Here is a 21,850-nt window from a genome sequence, read left to right as displayed (position 1 = left end):
AAGTGCTGCCGGTGCAGGATTCAAATCATTAACTCGAATTATCCAGAATGTGCTCCAAAGCAACTGCGAACAATTGTGTTCCAGTGACATGTCTGAGAACATAAAGTCGATGAATGGCTGCAAATAGTCTCCAAGTAGCCAAACATAGCCATTTCCAGTCAATGATAGGTTCAGTTGGTCCAGGGGCCCACACAATTACGGAATCACCACCAGCTTGCGCAGTGCCTCGTTGACAACTTGGGTCCATGTCTTTGTGGGGTTTGCGCCACACTCGAACCCTGTTATCAGCTCTTACCAACTCAAATCGGGATTCACCTGACCAGACCACGGTTCTCCAGTCGTCTAGGGTCCAACCGATTGTTACGAACCCAGGAGAGGCGCTGCACGCGATGTCATGCTGTAAGCAAACGCATTCGCGTCAGTAGTCTGCTGCCATAGTATACTAACGGCATTGAATTCTGCTGTTATTTCACGCAGTGTTGCTTGTCTGTTAGCACTGACAACTCTGCACAAACGCTGTTGCTCTCGGTCGATAAGTAACTGCATTGTCCGTGGTGTGAGGTAATGCCTGAAATTTGGTATCCTCGACACACTCGTGACGCTGTGGATCTCGGAATATAGAATTCCCTAACGATTTCCGAAATGGAATGTCCCATGCGTCTAGCTCCAACTATAGTCCGCGTTCAAAGCGTGTCAATTCCTGTCATGCAGCCATAATCACGTCGGAAACCTTTTCACTTGAATCACCTGAGTAAATATGACAGTTCTGCCAATGCACTGCCCTTTTATATCTTGTGTACACAATACTACTGCCATCTGGACATGTACATATCGCTATCCCACGACTTTTGTCACCTCAGTGTATGTTGGCGGCAGCGGAATTGTTCTGGAGTCAGCTTCAAATGCCGGTTCTCTAAATATTCTCAATAGTGTACCGCGAGAACAGACAAATTAATGCTTGTGGAAGAAAAGTTTATGCTTGTCATTGTGAAAAGAGAAGGTCAGGGTGACTTGCAGAGAATAAGAAAGAAAACGAGAACATCTGGACTCGAGCCTGACACAATGTTTTACCATTCGTCACAGGATGCCAGCCGTTCCCCAAGGCCTCGCTCAGAATCAGAGGTTTCCCCGTATCGCAGAGAGGGCACAGAAAGATGAGACATCGAATAATTGCTGAAGTTTGGGAAAGGGCATCGGTTGTAAGCGAACAAGAAGAAAATAGGACCAGCCAGACATTAGAACACAGAAAAATGAAAACGAATAATATATCAAGAGGTCGTATTATTTAACTACTGAAACTGATTTGCAGGCGACAGCTGGAAACAAAACATTATGTCACATTGAAGGAAGGAACTAATTCTGACGAAAATGATTTTGTGCTTTTTTTACAGGAAGTGCGATGATTCTGCCATACACAGCGAACGACTAACAGCTCTTAGAAATTGCTAAACTACCTTCAGTCGGCCCTTATACTTCTCCCACAGCTACAAAACTATTTCCTAGCAATATGACTTTCGATTTGTGGTTGTTGGGTAGACGTAGCCCTTTCTCCTTCTGTTTTATTACGTTTAAGTTCCGTGTCATAGGAAGTTAGCGAAGAAGGTCGCCGCTCGTAATCATCGACACAAGTAGCTTTACTTTTGTAATTATTTTAGTTAATTTGTAGTTTTTATTCTGGTTTATGCTTTAGATTTTTCCTCTTCTTCTTTTTGTCCGCAGCTCGTGGTCGTCCGGTAGCGTTCTCGCTTCCCACGCCCGGGTTCCCGGGTTCGATTCCCGGCGGGGTCAGGGATTTTCTCTGCCTCGTGATGACTGGGTGTTGTGTGATGTCCTTAGGTTAGTTAGGTTTAAGTAGTTCTAAGTTCTAGGGGACTGATGACCATAGATGTTAAGTCCTATAGTGCTCATAGCCATTTGAACCTCTTCTTTTTCTACGTAGTTCTACGTGGTTCTCAGTAGAACCAACTGATTTGCGCTTGCGCGCGCGCGAGCGCGCGCGCGCGCGCGCGCGCGTGTGTGTGTGTGTGTGTGTGTGTGTGTGTGTGTGGGTGTGTGTGTGTGTGTGTGTGTGTCTATATACATATATATAAGTACAATGCAACTTCTCCACAATTTCAGTGCAGTAATGTGTTAATTGTAAATAAGTGTGTGTGTGTGTGTGTGTGTGTGTGTGTGTGTGTGTGTAAGTACAATCTAACTTCTGCACCATTTCAGTGCAGTAATGTGTTCATTGTAAATAAGTATTATAGTAAGTTTATTACATGTTTATTACCTTATAAATAAAAAACTTTTTTATTTTAAATTCAGTACATTAGTGTTCGTTAAAAAAAAGACGATCATTCCACTTGGGACTCGTGGAGTGGTACATTAGCTTATTTGTTTGAGTTGTAAATATTTGTCATGTATTATTGTTTATGTGACATGTTCTACATCCTGGAGGACCTCCTCACTACGGATCAATTGGAATGAAAGTAAATGTAATCTAACCTAATCTAAAAAGGAATGAAAAACATGAAAACGTCATTTTTAAATTTAACAACAACTTGTACCCAACGAGTCACCACATGATGTGGGGCAGAAGGTGATGTTTACGCGAGACATATGTTGAAGGACGTAAAATGTTGTGACTACGTAGTAAAATGTTTCTTGTGTCTTATTGGAACGTGGGCTTCGGAATTTTAATAGTGTGACTCACTGGAATGTACATCATGTTTCTCTCACGGCAGTTTGCTGAAAATTTCAGTGATGTCCACACGATGTCCAAACAAACTCGCGATGTATCACGCACCACTTCTCTGAATCTTCTCCATATCTTCCGTTAACCAAATTACGTAACAGTCCCAGAGCTACGAACATTACGCAGGAATTGGTAAAATGTGGTTCTGTAAGTGACTTCTCCGTGGATGAAGTAAATTATTTTAGGAGTCCTCCAATTAATCTCTTTGGCATCTGCGTCCCCTGCAGCTTTATTAATGTGCTCGTTCCACTTCATGTCGTTCAGAACAGATATTTAGAGATATTTGACCGCTGTGACTGATCGTTTCGTCTACTTACGCACATTACATTAAATTTATTTATGTTTGGGGTCAGTTGGCATACTTATCTTAAGAGTTTTCTAACAACGTCACCTCCCTGTACATCTGCATCGTCTACGGACGAGAGCTACAATCATTGTCTAAGAGCATTCGGGAGGACGACGGTTCAATACCGCGTCAGGCCTTCCTGATTTTGGTTTTCAGTGATTTTCCTAAATCGTTCCAGGCAAACGCCGGGATGGCTCCTTTGAAAGGGCACGGCCGACTTCCTTCCCCGTCCTTCCCTAATCCGATGAGACCGATGACTTCGCAGTTTGGTCTCTTCCCCCAAACAACCCAACCCAGCCATTCTCTACGAGGATATTTACACTGATGGGCGAAAACATTATGACCATTGTCCACCGCGAAGTTCAATGCCTCCTGATGGTGTTGCGGGCACGTGACGCAGTAAGGAAAGAGAGAGGAATGGGCAGTCATAACAGCGAAGATACGGGCCGCAAATGAGGAACTCCACTGATACATGCGGTTTTGACAAAGAGCACATTGTTGTTGCACTGCGGCTGGAAACGAGAATCTCTAAAACGGCCATGCTGGTCACCTGTTGGCGTACTACTGTCCTGAGCACCTATGGGAAGTGGTTGAAGAATGCTGAAATAACGAGTAGGAAGTGTGGTATTGGACGAAAGTAGAAGTCGGAGGATTCCCCCTTGTATAATTCAAGATAGGCAGCGATCTCTGGCAGATCTAACGGCAGAGTATAATGCTGGAGCAGGCACAAGTGTTTAGGAACACACCGTTCAAAGGCCGTTGTTGACCATGGAACTCCACATCACACGACCCCTACGTGTTCCTGTGTAGACCCAACGACAGAGTTAGTTACACTACTGGCCATTAAAATTGCTACACCACGAAGATGACGTGCTACAGACGCGAAATTTAACCGACAGGAAGAAGATGCTGTGATATGCAAATGATTAGCTTTTCAGAGCATTCACACAAGGTTGGCGCCGGTGGCGACACCTACAATGTGCTGACACGAGGAAAGTTTCCAACCGGTTTCTCATACACAAACAGCAGTTGACCGGCGTTGCCTGGTGAAACGTTGTTGTGATGCCTAGTGCAAGGAGGAGAAATGCGTACCATCACGTTTCCGACATTGATAAATGTCGGATTGTAGCCTATCGCGATTGTGTTTTATCGTATCGCGACGTTGCTGCTCGCGTTGGTCGAGATCCAACGACTATTAGCAGAATATGGAATCGGTGGGTTCAGGAGGGTAATACGGAACGCTGTGCTGGATCCCAACGGCCTCGTATCACTAACAGTCGAGATGACAGGCATCTTATCCGCATGGCTGTAACGGATCTTACAGCCACGTCTCGATCCCTGAGTCAACAGATGGGGACGTTAGCAAGACAACAACCATCTGCACGAACAGGTTGACGACGTTTGCAGCAGCATGGACTATCAGCTCGGAGACCATGACTGCGGTTACCCTTGACGCTGCATCACAGACAGGAGCGCCTGCGATGGTGTACTCAATGACGAACCTGGGTGCACGTATGGCAAAACGTCATTTCTTCAGATGAATCCAGGCTCTGTTTACAGCATCATGATGGTCGCATCCGTGTTTGGCGGCATCGCGGTGAATGCACACTGGAAGCGTGTATTCGTAATTGCGATACTAGCATATCACCCGGCGTGATGGTATGGGGTGCCATTGGTTACACGTCTCGGCCACCTCTTGTTCGCATTTACGGCACTTTGAACAGTGGGCGTTACATTTCAGATGTGTTACGACCCGTGGCTCTACCCTTCATTCGATCCCTGCGAAACCCTGCATTTCAGCGGGATAATGCACGACCGCATGTTGCAGGTCCTGTACGGGCCTTTCTGGATACAGAAAATATTCGACTGCTGCCCTGGCCAGCACATTCTCCAGATCTCTCACCAATTGAAAACGTCTGGTCAATGGTGGCCGAGCAGTGGCTCGTCACACTACTCCAGTCACTACTCTTGATGAAATTTGGTATCGTGTTGAAGCTGCATGGGCAGCTGTACGTGAACACGCCATCCAAGCTCTGTTTGACTCAATGCCCAGGCGTATTAAGGCCGTTATTACGGCCAGAGGTGGTTGTTCTGGGTACTGATTTCTCAGGATCTACGCACCCAAATTGCGTGTAAATGTAACCACATGTCAGTTCTAGTATAATATATTTGTCCAATGAATACCAGTTTATCATCTGCATTTCTTCTTGGTGTAGCAATTTTAATGGCCAGTAGTGTATGATTGCAGTAGGCCCCGCTGCTCACCCCCCCCCCCCTCCCCACCCACCCCCCGTCGGAGGTTCGAGGCCTCCCTTGGGCATGGGTGTGTGTGTTGTCCTTAGCGTAAGTTAGTTTAAGTTAGATTGAGCAGTGTGTAAGCTTGGGGACCGATGACCTCAGCAGTTTGGTCCCATAAGACATTACGACAAATTTTCAATCGCAGCGGGCACAGCATCACTGAGTTTTCACCGAACGATAGAAACGTGTCGCCTCTGGACAGAATCGCATATCTTGTTACACCAAGTCGATGGTTGGGTTCTCACACCCCGTCATCCAGGCGAATGGCTGCACGAAACGTGCACAGCACCATGCGGGCCTGTGAGGGCAGAATTGTGCTGTGGGGTACATTGCGTTGGGCTTCCATGGGATCTGTGGTAATCGAAGGCATCATGTCAGCAGAACGCAACATTTCATTCACAATGGAGAGAAGTCTTCCGAAATAAGAGTGATTTCAGGTGTGCCGCAGGGGAGTGTCGTAGGACCGTTGCTGTTCACAATATACATAATTGACCTTGTCGGTGACATCGGAAGTTCACTGAGGCTTTTTGCGGATGATGCTGTGGTATATCGAGAGGTTGTAAGAATGGAAAATTGTACTGAAATGCAGGAGGATCTGCAGCGAATTGACGCATGGTGCAAGGAATGGCAATTGAATCTCAATGTAGACAAGTGTAATGTGCTGCGAATACATAGAAAGATAGATCCCTTATCATTTAGCTACAATATAGCAGGTCAGCAACTGGAAGCAGTTAATTCCATAAATTATCTGGGAGTACGCATTAGGAGTGATTTAAAATGGAATGATCTTATAAAGTTGATCGTCGGTAAAGCAGATGCTCAGCAGTGTGGGATCCGTACCAGATAGGGTTGATAGAAGAGATAGAGAAGATCCAACGGAGAGCAGCGCGCTTCGTTACAGGATCATTTAGTAATCGCGAAAGCGTTACGGAGATGATAGATAAACTCCAGTGGAAGACTCTGCAGGAGAGACGCTCAGTAGCTCGGTACGGGCTTTTGTTAAAGTTTCGAGAACATACCTTCACCGAGGAGTCAAGCAGTATATTGCTCCCTCCTACGTATACCTCGCGAAGAGACCATGAGGATAAAATCAGAGACATTAGAACCCACACAGAGGCATACCGACAATGCTTCTTTTCACGAACCATACGAGACTGGAATAGAAGGGAGAACCGATAGAGGTACTCAAGGTACCCTCCGCCACACACCGTCAGGTGGCTTGCGGAGTATGGATGTAGATGTAGATGTAGATGTAGCAGTGAACTACGTGAATATTATTGCGGACCAATTGTATCGCTTAATGCTTGAAGTCTCCCTCTACGGCGATGACATCTTCCAGCAGTATAACTGTCCGTGTTGCGAGGTCAGAATCGTGCTACAGTTGTTCGAGGGGAATTATAGTGAACTCACTTTGACGTCTTGGCCAAAAATGTGCCTGACCTGTACCCAATGGAACGCATATCGGGTGCCAGCAGCGTGCCCGTAAACAACTATCCCGTAATTTGCGTGAATTGCTTGACCTCCGCGTAGACATCTGGTGCCATATACTCCTGGAATCCTTTCAAAGACTTTTAGAACCCATGCCAAGCAAAATATCTGTTGTACTGTGTTTGAAAAGGGGAACAAAACGATATTAAACACGTGGTCATAATGTTTTGGGTCATCGGTGTATAACAGTAATGGGTTCGTCACAGTTCCTTCAGATACGATGGGCGCACTTTCGCTCGTGACGTTGTCTCCCCTTTAAGACAGACTGACAGTGTTCTTTTGCTTGTAAATCTTGGATTCAGTCACATATCTGTTATTCAAATCAAATGATTCAAGTGGCTCTGAGCACTATGGGACTTAACATCTGAGGTCATCATTCCCCTAGAACTTAGAACTACTTAAACCTAACTAACCTAATGGCATCACACAAATCCATGCCCGAGGCAGGATTCGAACCTGCGACCGTAACGGTCACGCGGTGCCAGACTGAAGCGCCTAGAACCGCTCGACCACAACGGCCGGCATCTGTTATTTCTGATTTCTCACAGAGCAGCTTGAGAGTACAGAAATATCAAATTTCAAGCATCTGCTAAAACGGTATGACTTCTCTTGATGCATCTGTAAATCCAATCGTATTCATCGCTACAAAACGCTTATCTTAATTAGAGCATTAAGCGCTCCTCAAGATGTAAATTCATTATATTCATTGCGTGTGGCAAATCGCAATTGTGATTTAAATTGGCGATTTGTGTATGAATTTGATATGCACATATTGTATCATAAATTAGTTTTCGATACGGTATCGGCTTATGTTCAGATGGAGGTGTTACAGGGACATTATATCTTCGACAAAGCGCAGCCAGACGTTAGGATCGTAGTGATTGCAATGATTGCACTGCCTCGTTGTATTCATGACAATTTCATTCTCATAATGCGTACTTTGACAGCTTAAACAGTAAACACACACATGCACGTACGCACGCGCGCCCGCGCACACACACACACACACACACACACACACACACACACCGTATTTAGATGCACTCGTTGCATGTTACATCGTTAATACGTGTTTGGTAACGCGTGGAAACTCTGTAATGGCCATAGGAAAGGGGCAAAGACGCTGACTGTAAGGTGTAGGCCAGTGGACCAGCGACCACTTCAAGCAATAAGTAGCGCTGATCGCGCATCCAGTACACAAAAAGCAGTCACGAGCGTAGAAAACGTGCCGCCACCGCTCACTAGGAGAGCGTTCTTAACAGAATTTGGCCAGCCTTGACTCGCGAGAAGCTACTTGCAAGCTTCAAGGTGACCCTACCATTCCAGGAACACCGAGACCAGTGACAGAGGTTGTAGTGGTTCACACATCGATCTCTTGTCTGCATGGTAAGAAGGAAGACTGGCATTCGGCAGCCCGTGAATTCCTCAGCTTAGTTCAGATTCTATATCTACATCTGTATTCCACATCTCACGGTGTGTGACGGACGGTACTTGTGTACCACAGTCATTTACCCCTTTTTCCCTCGCGTACGGTTCGCAGGAAGAACAATTGCTGGTAAGCCTTCGTGAGGGCCCGAATCTCTCTGATTTTATCTTCATGGTCTTTTCGTGAGATATACGTAGAAGGAAGCAATATATTTGTAGTCTCTTCTAGAAACTGCGCTCTTGGGACTGTAATAGTAAACCATACAGTGAGGCAGAACGCCTCCGTTGCAGCGTCTGCCACTCGAGTTGGCTGAGCGTCTCCATGACGCTTTCGCAATTAGTAAATGCAAGAGCAACGAAACATGCTGCTCTTCTTTTGTTCATCTCTACATTTTCTATCAATCCTATCTCGTACGGATCCCAAACTGACGAGCAATATTCTAGTACTGGTGGAACAAGTGTCTTGTAAGCCACCTCCTTTTTGATGGACTACATTTCCTGAGGATTCTCCCAATAAATCTGTCTGGCATCTGCGTTACCCGTGATTAATTTTATGTGGTCGTTTCACTTCAGATCGTTCCGTACACAAATTCATAGATATTTTATGGAAGTAACTGCTTCTAGTAATTTTTCTGCAATCGTGTGGTTATACAATGATTGGTGTCTCTATCTATGTATAAGGAATACGTCAATTTTTTATGTTGAGGGTCGACTGCCACTCTCTGCAGCAAACATCAATCCTTTGCAGGTCTCCAGCGTTTCGACTTCTCTGTATGCAACGGCATCATCAGCGAAGAACCTCAAGGAACTTCCTACGTTATCCACTATGTCATTTATATATGACAATTAATGGTTCTATAACATTCCGTTCAGGTGCGTCCGAAGTTACCTTTTCATCTGAAGACTTCTCTCCATTGAGAATGGCTTTCTGTGTTCTGCTTGCTAGAAACTATATCATCCAGTCGCACAGATGGTCTGGTATTCGGTACGCTCGTATTTTGCTCATTAGGCGGCAGGGCTGAATTGTATCCAATGCCTTCCGGAAGTCAAGGAACACTGCATCTACGTGTGCGCCTTAGCTATATCTTTCTTGTTCTCGTGGACGAATACTGCATGATTCCCTTAACGGAACCACAATCAATTTCCTCCATCCACTTCCATTTGCCCTCGTCTCTATACAAGGCGATGTAGAAGAAACAATAAGTTTTTACTTTCCTAATAACTTTCGTCAGCAAGACACTGTAAAGGGAAAGACTGGTAATTAAGAAAAACCGGAGAAGTACGAGTGGGATGCGTACTCGGGGGGTTCTGTACAAACTTAACTGTGTGCGTAGATAGCTGATATATAGGTTTTGATGAGTTAGTTTGCGAGTATCAAAATATGTGACATAAGTTATCGTATCTTTTGCCTGCATTGACATAGAAGCTTAAATGTTTAACAACGACAAGGGACCGTAGACCTTAGCATTTGACGTAAATTTTAACTTCATACCTCAACGCGTTCCTGAGCAAAGGGGTCTCAACAGACGGACAGACAGACAGACGGACAACAAACGGCAAAAAATATTTTTATGTGACATTATACTAGTGAAACTATTTTCGAATTTTTTTCCTTCACTTGTGCTGTGAATTCTCATTTCTTGACAGATTTCTTGATTCTACGTCAACGGGAAATACCATATAGGTTTTGATAAGTGAGCCTGCGAGTGTTAAAATATGTGGTATAAACGGCCGTATCCTTTGACTGCATTGCCTTAGATGCTTAAGTTTTTTACACCGCCGAGTGAGAGTAAACCTCAATATTTGATATAAATTTCAATTCTATACCTCTATCCCTTTCTGAGGATAAGGTGTCTTAACAGACGGACAACAAATGATCCTACAAGGGTTCCGTTTTTAGCGACCGGGGTACGGAACCTTAAAAATGAACATAAGTTTTTCCTCGACGTATACAAGATATACAGATGGCCTGTTCCGTGAAAAACTGCATTTTATTGACAGAACACTTAGAAGATGCAACAAATCTAATAAAGAGAATATCTACACTACGCTTGTCCGTCCTCTTCTTGAGTATTTCTGCATGGCATGGGATCCCTATTGGATAGGACTGCAGATGGAACTAAGAAGTTCAAAGAAGGGTTACTCGTTTTGTATTCTCGCGAATTAGGGGACAGGGTGTCACGGATAACCGAGTAGGGTGGCAATCATTAAAACAAAGGCGATTTTCGTTGTGGCGGGATCATTTTACGAAATTCCAATCAACAACTTGGTCGCTACACTAGCTGCTTTCTTTGAACGACTTACCCCTAACGAGTACTAAAGCGGCGATCGAAAAAGTTTATTTCCTCCATTTCTAGGAAAATATGCGTTCGCAGACCCCCATAAATGTTGACGAAAATGCTTACTTTCAATTAGCTATCGATCCTGTCAATTCAGAGTCGACTACTTGTCAGGAACTTTAGGGGCAGTTTCTCAAAAACGGGTAGTTGTTGAGCCAAAACTGCTTAGAGTATTTCGTTTTAGGTTGTGCACTAGAGACCCCCCACCCCTCAAACATGAGGCGAATCGGTTGGTCGTGTCTGTGGAGTTCTCCGTGTGAGTAGTATTGGTACCGTGGAAGCAAAATACTGCGTCACTGTACTGGGATGTCCCTGATTCGCCTATACCAGCCAGTAGGAGTTAGAAACTGCTCCAGAAGTTGTCACTTTACACCTCCTCAGTCCCGGCATCTAATCAAAATAGAGTTCAATGATTTTCCTAACATACTGATACTAGTAGCAGAATGAAATTACTCTTTATAAGATCTGAATGTGGCACTGACAAAGTGGTAAATACATCACCAGTCGAAGGCAGCTTGCAACAGTAGCCTAAACGTTAGTTTTTATACAGAAAATGACGACCTGATCACGTATCCGGAAACATTTTGGTGAAGAAGACAACGGCCGCAGAAGCCTACAGTCACATAACAAATGCAATGTTCGCCTATCATTTTAAGTTAGCACAAGTGGACTATATTTACTGCTTTGTAATTTTTCCCGACATTTTGACATAGGACTAGAGGACAGTAGAGAGGGGAGGTTTACGACAATGGGGTTTCTCCAGAGAGGAGATGGGGACATAGGTAATGGCGTCATATCGGGAGGAAGAGAGAGTGGGATTGAGAGAGGCACGTTTGCGACATCAGAAACTGTTCTACGAAATTATTGCTGACAGTGGATGGCAGACATGCTAAACTACGAAAACAGTTTAGACTGAAACTTCTTGGCAGATTAAAACTGTGTGCCGGACCGAGGCTCGAACTCGGGACCTCATTCTGGAAACAGTTGAGACTGTCGAACGTGTGTAGGTTACCATGCAATTTTAAATGTCAATTTAAAATATGAAATTGAATCTATTGCAAACAAGAAATATTCATTACAGCGTTCTGAGACTTCAAAAGTTTGAGAATAAGTCAAGGTTTGTTAATTCTATTTTCTCGCTGAATGGCTATGTCAACAAACAAAACATTCGGTTCTGAACTAGAGACGAATGTGGACAAATGCAAGAAATTGACATACTCGTATGTTTATTCAGTGTTAGTCGCAAGAGCATCATGACATTCGGTTTGTACGTAACTGATTTCTTAACACCTCTCAGTGTCTCAAAAGGCACGAATTTAGTGATTATCGACAAAATTGATGAAAATCGAAATTCTCTGCGCGCTGCATTAAAAACCGCAATCTTCTGTATTACAGATATCGAAGTGCACTTCCATTATTACAGTGTTCTAAAATACAAATTGGCGGCAGTAAAATGGTTTTATAGCTAGTAACGAAAATTTGTTCTCCATTTCTATTCATCAGCCTTCCACGAGCAGACTATCTTCTTCCTTTCAGCAATGTATGTTTAAGTTCACACAACTACCTCCGGCCCTCTTTCACATTGTAACTAGCAAATTATAGCCATAGGGGTAAGTTTTCTCCGAATTCAATTGCTTTCTTCTGAAAGAAGAAATTAGAGGGAATCTTAGAACATCAGTATATGCTACAGATTTTTTGTATTCTCTATTTCCTTCGTCAATGCACTTACTTTTCCTAGAAGTCTCCCGATTCATTTAAACTTTTACCACGACACCGTAAAACTGATGTTTTGCTGTCTTCTGTTTTAAATTCATATCCATCCTCTACGTTAATCAATAATGCTGCAATCGAAAAGAGGCTAGATTTTACTTTCCCTTTACGGAAATTTTTGTTCCGGTAATGTATATATAAAGCAACGTTCTGTTCAGTACATGAAGTTTGAATATTATCTAAACCACTCCACAAACATAAGTTATTCGCTTGAAATATCTTCCTCTACTGACGAAATCGTCAGCAAAAAAATTGAGAGTGGTACTCACTCAGTCCGGTGGATCGTTTACACAAAAGGAGCACTTGATCAGTTCTTCATTGGGGAGCACCCTTCTTCTTTGGGAACTCACCGTATAGGAAAGTATGTAGTAATCCATTCCTCAGTAATCTTCGAATCAACAGCAAATTTGGAATGATATTAATGAAGATTGAGTCCTTGGTAGCCTTTCTTAAATGTTTTGGAGCGAATCCCGCGGTAGTTACTTCCTAAGTCCCGTGCACAGATAAATTGTAATTAATATTTTTATTCTCTGATTATGTGAAATAAGATCTCGTAAGAAACTCCACATGAACTCTCACTTTTCTTAGTGTTTTCAGTTTTACTCTTGTACACGACTGCAATTTTTTTTTTTTTTTCAATTTAGCAGTCTTAACAATCTCGGAACCGTTCAGGCAACAGCCTTCGTTTATTTTCTCGTATATATTTCTTTAAATATGTGATTATATTCTAAAGGCTAGTGCTTCAACACACCAAAAGTATCTGAGTTGCATGGTCTGTTAGAAACCTAGAGTTTAGCATCGAATCGACATCCGTTCACTAGAGACGGAATGCGAGCTCAGAAGGACAAAAGTCTGTAATTGACTCAGATAAAGACTTCGTTTGAAGGAACCGTACTAACAGTGGATACACATGATATAGGGAGACTATACAAACCTCCACTCAGGACCTCCGCACAGGGATTTGAATCCCTTTCCTCCCGAATATTCGCCCTGTGTCTTAAACACTACGGCAACAAACTCGAGAGAGCATGTCTTTTTCTACAAGTTGCCGTCCTGTGAACAGTTTGATGATGCTCCTGATGTTGCAGTATTCGTACTGAAGGTATGACTGCACTTGTGATTCATTCGTAGTCCTAAATTACCGTTTAGCTGCTGTATCCCCGATTGTATCTTGGACCATTATAATTTCTGCTTTGTGGAACTGGTTCCAAGGCCCGGTGGGGAACGCAGCATTCGAGAAACTCCGGGCAGAAAGATACGATACAAAATTCTGATCATGGGGAAATCGATGAACAGTGTGGATTTTCATAGTTCTTTGTGCTATAGCAATCTTAGGCGAATAGTTAGAAATTAAGTGACACTAATACACTTTCAGACGACGCATATATTTTTACAACTATACAAAACTTGATCAGGACTGTTTTTTCCAGTTTCGTTTTCATGTACTTAATAAAACTTTATGATATAAAGAAAGCAGCCTTAATGCTTGGTATTCTTGCGCGATACTCTTCCTCAGTGCGCTCCACGCTTAGCAGAATATGGAAAGAAACTTCTGGCGGTGGTAGCAGGACGAATCACAGTCATACAGTTTATAAGTTTACAATAAATAGGAGTAACTGTAAATAAAAAAAGTTTGCTTAATAGTTTCCTTTCTTTAGAGAATACTTCTTTCTTCTCGTTGCTGTTCACAATCGGAGATAATCGCGAAACACTACTGTTAAGCAGCAAAAGCGTTATCAGAAATTCACAACCGTCAATTATTTTACTCATTTTACTTGATGTGGAAGTCATCGTATATTCAGTGAAATCTTAAATATGAAAAAAAATTAAAGTTAGTGAATACACAAAACATGAAGAATAGAAAGAAATCAATAAAAATAAAGCAATGTTTCATAAATGAATATTCTTCCCCGTAAAACCATGGAGTACACTGTTTCAAATATTATAATGTTCCTTTAAGGGTAGAATAAAGAACGAGATATTGTATGACAAGTGGAAAATCGTTCGTTACAGTAAACATTTGCAAATATGTGTGAAGCATAGATGATGATTCTTTTTGCATAAGTTGTGTGCAGGTCGGGAAAATATCAAATTGTTACATCAGAATGCAACGCAACTCGGTTTGCCATAAGACGACCGCTTCTTACAACACAAAGCTATCGTTAAACACAAGATTAACTTTTTTCTGTGCAATAGAGTGGGCCGAAAACCAAAGAAGTCTTGCACCGAGCCTATTGCCAAGCATGTAATATGTTACACGAGTAATCTGAGTCGTCAATGACTGACGTGAACATTGGCTCTCCTTAGAAGAAGAAGCGAAGAGAGAACAGACTAGAACACTTTTGGTGGGTTAGCTGTGAAAAATCGATTCATATATTTCGACGTGGCTTAGACATTATCTCTAGGCATAAAACAATAACAAGAATCTGCGAATGCACGTCGGTGTTCATTTACTCACCTTCTGTATGCAACCTGACGCTGAGAACTTAAAATGTGCTTTGGCCCATTTGCGAATATATATGTGTATTTGTGCGCAGACCTTAAAGCCGCAATAAAAAGTTTTACCCAGAATTTTACCGCCGCGAGCAGGCCACGGCCAGTGATTGGACGGATTTAGACCAATCAGAGTACGAACAGACCAGCGTGCGAAGGCCACCGTTCCTATCCCACAGCGTCTCCCGCAAAACAATGAGAAATATCTGCAGCTCGACGTGCTGCAGCATGTACACCGAGGCCCAAGTAAAAGCGCTCCATGTGGCAAAAAGTCTGATTGCGTTAACTCTTGCCAGTGGAAATTTACCTGTACACCAAGCAGTCTTTCATTTGTGTAAAATCTTTGTTTGCCAATTTTTCTTTGTTGGCCATATTCAGATATTCGGCTTTTGGTGGCATCTACGGTAGAAAGAAGTGTAGATGCAATAACGCAGTTACGCAAAACTTTTTCGCCTCATTCAACAGATTGCACATGCGAATTCTTGAAGGGTGTCCAGGAAGGCTTATTATTTGCATCTACATGTACCCCTACATTTATATTCCATAAGCCACCCAATGGTGTGTGGCGGAGGGCACGATACGTGCCACTGTCATTACCTCCCTTTCCTGTTCCAGTCGCGTATGGTTCGCGGGAAGAACGACTGCCGGAAAGCCTCCGTGCGCGCTCGAATCTCTCTAATTTTACATTCGTGATCTCCTCGCGAGGTATAAGTAGGGGGAAGCAATATATTGATATCTCATCCAGAAACGCAACCTCTCGAAACCTGGACAGCAAGCTACACCGCGATGCAGAGCGCCTCTCTTGCAGAGTCTGCCACTTGAGTTTGCTAAACATCTCCGTAACGATATCAGGCTTACCAAATAACCCTGTGACGAAAAGCGCCGCTCTTCTTTGGATCTTCTCTATCTCCTCTGTCAATCCGACCTGGTACGGATCCCACACTGATGAGCAATACTCAAGTGTAGGTCGAACGAGTGTTTTGTAAGCCACTTCCTTTGTTGATGGACTACATTTTGTAAGGACTCTCCCAATGAATCTCAATTATACATTCTGTATCATGACAATGGGAGCGTAGTAAGCAAATACGTCTTTTGTACATTAAATAATCGTAACAATCAAGTTGATACTCAGCTAACACGAGGCAATTACGCCGGTCTCGGAATTCGACAGACCAAGCTGCAGATCTTGGCATTGTGTAGCTTTAGTTTAATTCACTGCTTGTCCCTCAAATATCACTGATGAACGAAATGTTCCCTTAACAAAGCCTCTACCGCTCAGTGTCCCTTTGTTCAAAACCTGTCTTTCACTCTGTGTTAAATTACCTCCTGTCGACAGTATTTTGAATGTTTCACAGATAAAAAATAACCCCAATTGGTGTATCCCAGAAGGGTGTTTGGATCATCTTGGAACAATGATGATGCGTGCTGCTATCCATATGAAGACACAGGCGAAGGAAAGAAAAATTTAAGTCTCGGTCCGCACACAGTTTTAATCTGTCAGGAAGTTTCATAGATTGTACTGATTGCTTTTCCTTGAGCCATTATTCTGTCAAAGATGAAAATTAGGTGGTAAACTAGGAATTATTTGTGAGAAATGTTGTATTAACCAGACTATGGCAAAAAAATCAGGAGTACTGGGAAATTAATTCATACTTTCAAAACCTGTTGAAAGAATAGCCTTATATTCATTCGCGCCAATAAGGCTCAGGATGACTGAAATGCTGATGGCATTGTGGTGATTAGGGTTTCAAGTCGCTAAAATAAATACGATTAGGGAACTTGGAGATATACGTGGGAACAGATTTCTGTAGCTCAAGAGGTTATGCGAAAATCATTGTATAAAACGTTATATAAGGAAAAAGTTAGCGCGAAGACGTGAGATAAGTACCACTTACAAAAGAGTGCACAGAAATGATTATACAATTAAAAGAGACTTCAAAATCAATCTCCATTGAAAAATGCAGAGAAGAATAGACTTCATTAACAACTGAATTTCCAGAAAAGAATACAAAAATAAAGGAAAGTACTCTGGAGAACTTCCGATGTAAGGAAAGTGAAGGTGATGTGTCGCGATACCTTAGGTAGAATTAGTGTTGAGATCCACAATTGTTTACAGCTTGTTGCCTTTAATTTATCCCGTGAAGATCTCTGCCAAATAACAACAGTGAAATCAGGCATCGAATCATTCCCTAAACTACAAGCCTACAAACGACACCTACCAGAAATCAAAATAATTTTTTTTCAAGAGAACTAGAAAAACAAAGCTGGGATAAAGTGCATAAGGAAACCAATGTAAATAAGAAATTCTCTAAATTCATCACATTGTTTACATTGAAAAGGTATTTCCAAAAGTATGCATGTCTGTATCAACATCTCACAAAAACAGATGGATAATAGCAGGTGTGAAGAAGTCCTCCCAAACTCCCAAACACTTAAACACCTCAGTACCATGAAAAAGATTCGCAATGATCCAGAATTCTTAAATTTCTATCACAGATACAAAAAGATCTATAGGAAGGTGCTGACTGCTGCAAAAAAGTCATAATATGTAACGCAGAGAATAAAAGCAAAGCAGTGTGGGATGCTATAAAAAAGGAAACGTGGAGACGCAAACAAACGCAGAATAACATACTGCTAAGGGAGTGGGATAAGGTAATGAATGATCCACAACACTTAGCAAACTATGTAAACGATCATTTTTCAAGTATTCCAGAGAAGTTACAGCAAAAATTTCCCAAAACAAATATAACACCTGTAAATAATGTTGCACTAAATACAATGATGTTACTTCCAACCACAGAGAATGAAGTCAATAAAACTGTTCAAAAACTAAAAAAATTAAAAAGTCAGGAGGCTCAGATGAAGTATCAATGTGGGTACTGAAACGATGCTTAGGGATTATACAAGGCCCCTTAAGAAATATAATAAATGAATCCTTCACATCAGGGACGTTTCCAGAGCAGTTAAAACAGGAAAGAGTTGTGCCTTTGCTTAAGAAAGGTAAAGCAGAAGACATAGAAAATTACCGGCCCATTTCTCTGCTGTCAGCATTCTCAAAAATAATAGAATCAATTATGAAAGACAGATTAATGAATTATCTGAATAAATACAATCTTTTAAGCGAATCACAGTTTGGTTTCCAAAGTGGTAAAAATAGGTACTTTCAAACAGAATATCGTCAGCACATTATGCCCTTAGAATCCTATCATCAGTGTGTAACATGTAGTGTCTTTTAGTCATATATTATTCATATTTACAGTACATTCTTAGCTATGGCATTCTTTCTTGGGGAACAAATGCACAAAACATGAACACAATTTTCAATCTCCAGAAAAGGGCCATAAGAATAATGACCAAAAATACTAGTTGGGGTCATTGTAAAAATCTGTTCAAAACACTGGGGATTATAACTGTTCAATGTGAATACATTTACCAGTCAGTTGTACACATCAAAAATAACATTGGTAATTACTGCACAAACAGCTCTGTCCAAGACCATGCAACAAGAGATAGACTCAACTTACATTTACCAAGAAAAAATAGACATAAAACTCAAAACAGCACTTTCTACCAAGGAATAAAACTGTACAATAAATTACCAAAAGAGATTAAAGAAATTGCAAAAATACACATATTTAAAATGTCTGCTAAAAAGTACCTGTTATGCAGTACATTTTATACATTGAAGTATTACTTAGATAACACAGAGTAGGGGATTGATAACAAAATGTTTTACAAACTAAGTTTTTAACTTAGTTTGCAAAAGTTTTTAACTTAGTTTTTTCTTGGTAAATGTAAGTTGAGTCTATCTCTTGTTGCATGGTCATGGAGAGAGCTGTTTGTGCAATAATTTCCAATGTTATTTTTGATGTGTAAAACTGACTGGTAAATTTATTCGCATGAAGCAGTTAAAATCCCCAGTGTTTTGAACAGATCTTTACAATGAGCTCGACTAGTATTTTTTGTTATTATCCTTACGGCTCTTCACTGGAGTTTGAATATTGTATTCATATTTTGTGCGTTTGTTCCCAAAAAAGAATGCCATAGCTAAGAATTGAGTGTACGTATAAATAATAATATGTAACTAAAAGACACTACATGTTACACAGTGATGATAGGATCATCTTCAGATGATTCGTTACCCACTTGTCATTCGTTATGTACTGTAAATAAATTCGTCATGTACTGTAAATAAACAGATAAATAAACAAGGAGAAAATAAAAGTAACATTAACACCTAAAAAGGAAAGTTGGAATAAATTGAATTGTCATTGCTGAGACTGAGACCCTTTCTCATAAACGTAGAAACTGACTACAATGCTGAAGGAAGAGACAGTGACGAGTAATCTGAACAGTCAGAACCGGAGCAAGCGAGGTGATGAAGGGGATAAGATACTAGACTTGGATTCAGGAGGAACTGTGTTCTAATTTCAGTCCGTGGAATCCAGATTTAGGGTTTCCGTAGTTTGTCCAAAACACTTGAATGGTTGTTCAAAGTTATTTGAAGTGGATGCCGAGATGGTTTCTTAATAGGATCACGAACGATTTATCCCCCTGTCCTTGTATAATCTGAGTTTGTGTTCCGAACTCGAGAGCTACGGGGTGTTCAACACTGACATTCTTTCCTTCCTGGAACTATGGCACTTTTGATTTCCTCTGTCCCATCTTCTAAAATTTTGTAAAACTTTGGTTATGTTCTGTGTTTGTGACACACCATTGGGCTGTAAGCTACATCATAACAAAGTAAAAGATATAGACGAAGACATAACTGGAGAAAACGAGTAGTTCTGTCGGAACGATGAGTAACCATATACACTGGTCAGACAAAACATTATGACCGTTGCCCACCGCGATGTTGGATGCCGTCTGGTGATGTTGCGGGCACGTGACGCGGTAACGGAAGAATTTAAGCGGAGCAGACACGGACGGGGAATCAGCCTGGCGAAGATATGGGCTGCAAATGGGGAAATCCTTTGAGATAAACGATTTTGACAAAGGGCAGATTATTATTACACAAAGCCTGTGAACGAGTATCTCGTAAACGGCGAAGCTGGTCGAATGTTAACATGCTACTGCCGTGAGCGTCTAAGGACAGAGGTAGGACAGTGAAACTACCACTAGGCTCTAAATGGTTGGACGTTCACTACTCTTCACAGAACATAGGGTTTGGAGACTTGTCTCCTCTGTAAAGTAGGACAGATGGTGATCTGTGGCATCTCTGACGAAATAGCACAATGCTGGTGCACGCAAAAGTGTTACGGAGCACACCGTTCATCGTACATTGTAGAGCATGGAGCTCCGCAATAGACCACCCTTATGTGTTCACATGTTGACCCAACGACATCGTCAACTACGATTGCAGTGGGCACGCGACCATCGGGATTCGACTGTCGGTCAACGAAAACGTGTCGCCTCTTCGTGTGAATCACGTTTTTGCTACACTAGCTCGATGGTCGTCTCCACAAACGTCGTCATGGAAATGAACGGGGGCTCGAAACGTGCAGCGTGTCATGGACGCAGGCTGCTGGGAGCAGTTTTCCGCTATGGGAGACATTCTATTACGCTTGCATGGGATCTGTGGTAATAATCGAAGACATGCTGACAGCTGTGAACCACCTGCATCTCTTCATGCTTGACGTCTTCACCAACGCCAATGGCATCTTTCAGCAGTACACCTGTCCGTGTCTCGAAGCCAGAACCGTGCTACAGCGGTTTGAGGAGCATTATCTGGAACTCACGTCGATGTCTTGGCGACCAAATTCATCTCATGTAAATCCTATGGAACCCATCTCGGTCACTATCGGGCGCCATCACCGCGTACGAAAATCAGCGGCCCGTTATTTACTCGAATTACATGACCTATGCGCTGGCCGGAGTGGCCGAGCGGTTCTAGGCGCTACAGTATGGAACCGCGAGACCGCTACGCTCGCAGGTTCGAATCCTGCCACGGGCATGGATGTGTGTGATGTCCTTAGGTTAGTTAGGTTTAAGTAGTTGTAAGTTCTAGGGGACTGATGAACTCAGAAGTTAAGTCCCATAGTGCTCAGAGCCATTTGAACCATTTGAACATGACCTGTGCGTAAACACCTAACGCCATATACATATATAAACCTATTAACAAACTGTCGGATACCTGATATGGAGAATCAGTGACATATTTCGTTCCAAAGGCGGACAGACAAGCTACTAAGCAGATAGTCGTAATGTTTTGGCTCACCGGTGTATGTTCAGTTGTTATTCAGTGCTAAAAGGGCTCAAGATAGTCATGTTTATGACATAAATAACGATTATCATAAAGAAATTGCTGATGACCTAACAGAGTGTAGAACCATGTTGGGATGGATCCCAAGAATACCGTACAACCGAACGTCTAACTTCGAAATTTTCCTCTTTTTTATGGAACTACATTACACGTTGTCGCTAAAAATGGAAACAGCACTCGATGATTTTAGGGGGACATACTTTACCACGACTCTTAAGAATCCAGATAATTAAGAGACAAGGTACTAAGGATTTAAACTGTGGATGGCAGCTTACCTAACAGCGCTTGGGGCTTCCTTTCGCTTTGCTTGAATCAGAGTCCTGATGTGGCAGTGACGTGTTGTTATATGACCTACAACGCTGCATTCAATGCCGCTTCAGTGTCGATATGCAACTGACGGACGCATTTGGTGACCTCTTGTGCCGTCCCATGTCGTAATACTCGTGTGAAATAGAATTACCATCTGCTGAGATAGGTGACTACTCAAGACGAGGAAAGTCTTCACAGTGTTCTCTGAAAAAGTCTTGCGCAAGAACATAGGTGCGGCACAGTTTTATTTTCCTCTTGGAAGACATCATTGCCATTTGGCAGAACGTGCCATCCTATCGGATAAATTCATTCCACGGAAAAGCCGTGGATTCAGAAAACTGTTGTGCGCTCCTCTACAGGTCGAGATCTCAATACTTGTCACG

At 42.3% G+C, this 21,850-nt stretch overlaps 1 protein-coding gene across 1 annotated transcript in view; it reads right to left on the bottom strand.

Annotated features, from left to right (window-relative positions):
- Window positions 1-14,949, bottom strand: part of LOC124721935 (sodium-coupled monocarboxylate transporter 1-like) — a 243,272-nt gene extending 228,323 nt beyond the window's left edge. The window contains exon 1 of the mRNA XM_047247093.1: window positions 14,862-14,949. The gene's annotated coding sequence lies outside the window, so the exon portion shown is untranslated. The remainder of the gene's footprint in view (window positions 1-14,861) is intronic.
- Between the last annotated feature and the right edge of the window lie 6,901 nt (window positions 14,950-21,850).

The sequence above is a fragment of the Schistocerca piceifrons genome, chromosome X (assembly GCF_021461385.2).
Source record: "Schistocerca piceifrons isolate TAMUIC-IGC-003096 chromosome X, iqSchPice1.1, whole genome shotgun sequence".
NCBI classification, from domain to species: domain Eukaryota; kingdom Metazoa; phylum Arthropoda; class Insecta; order Orthoptera; family Acrididae; genus Schistocerca; species Schistocerca piceifrons.
This window is presented reverse-complemented; position numbering and strand designations above follow the sequence as displayed.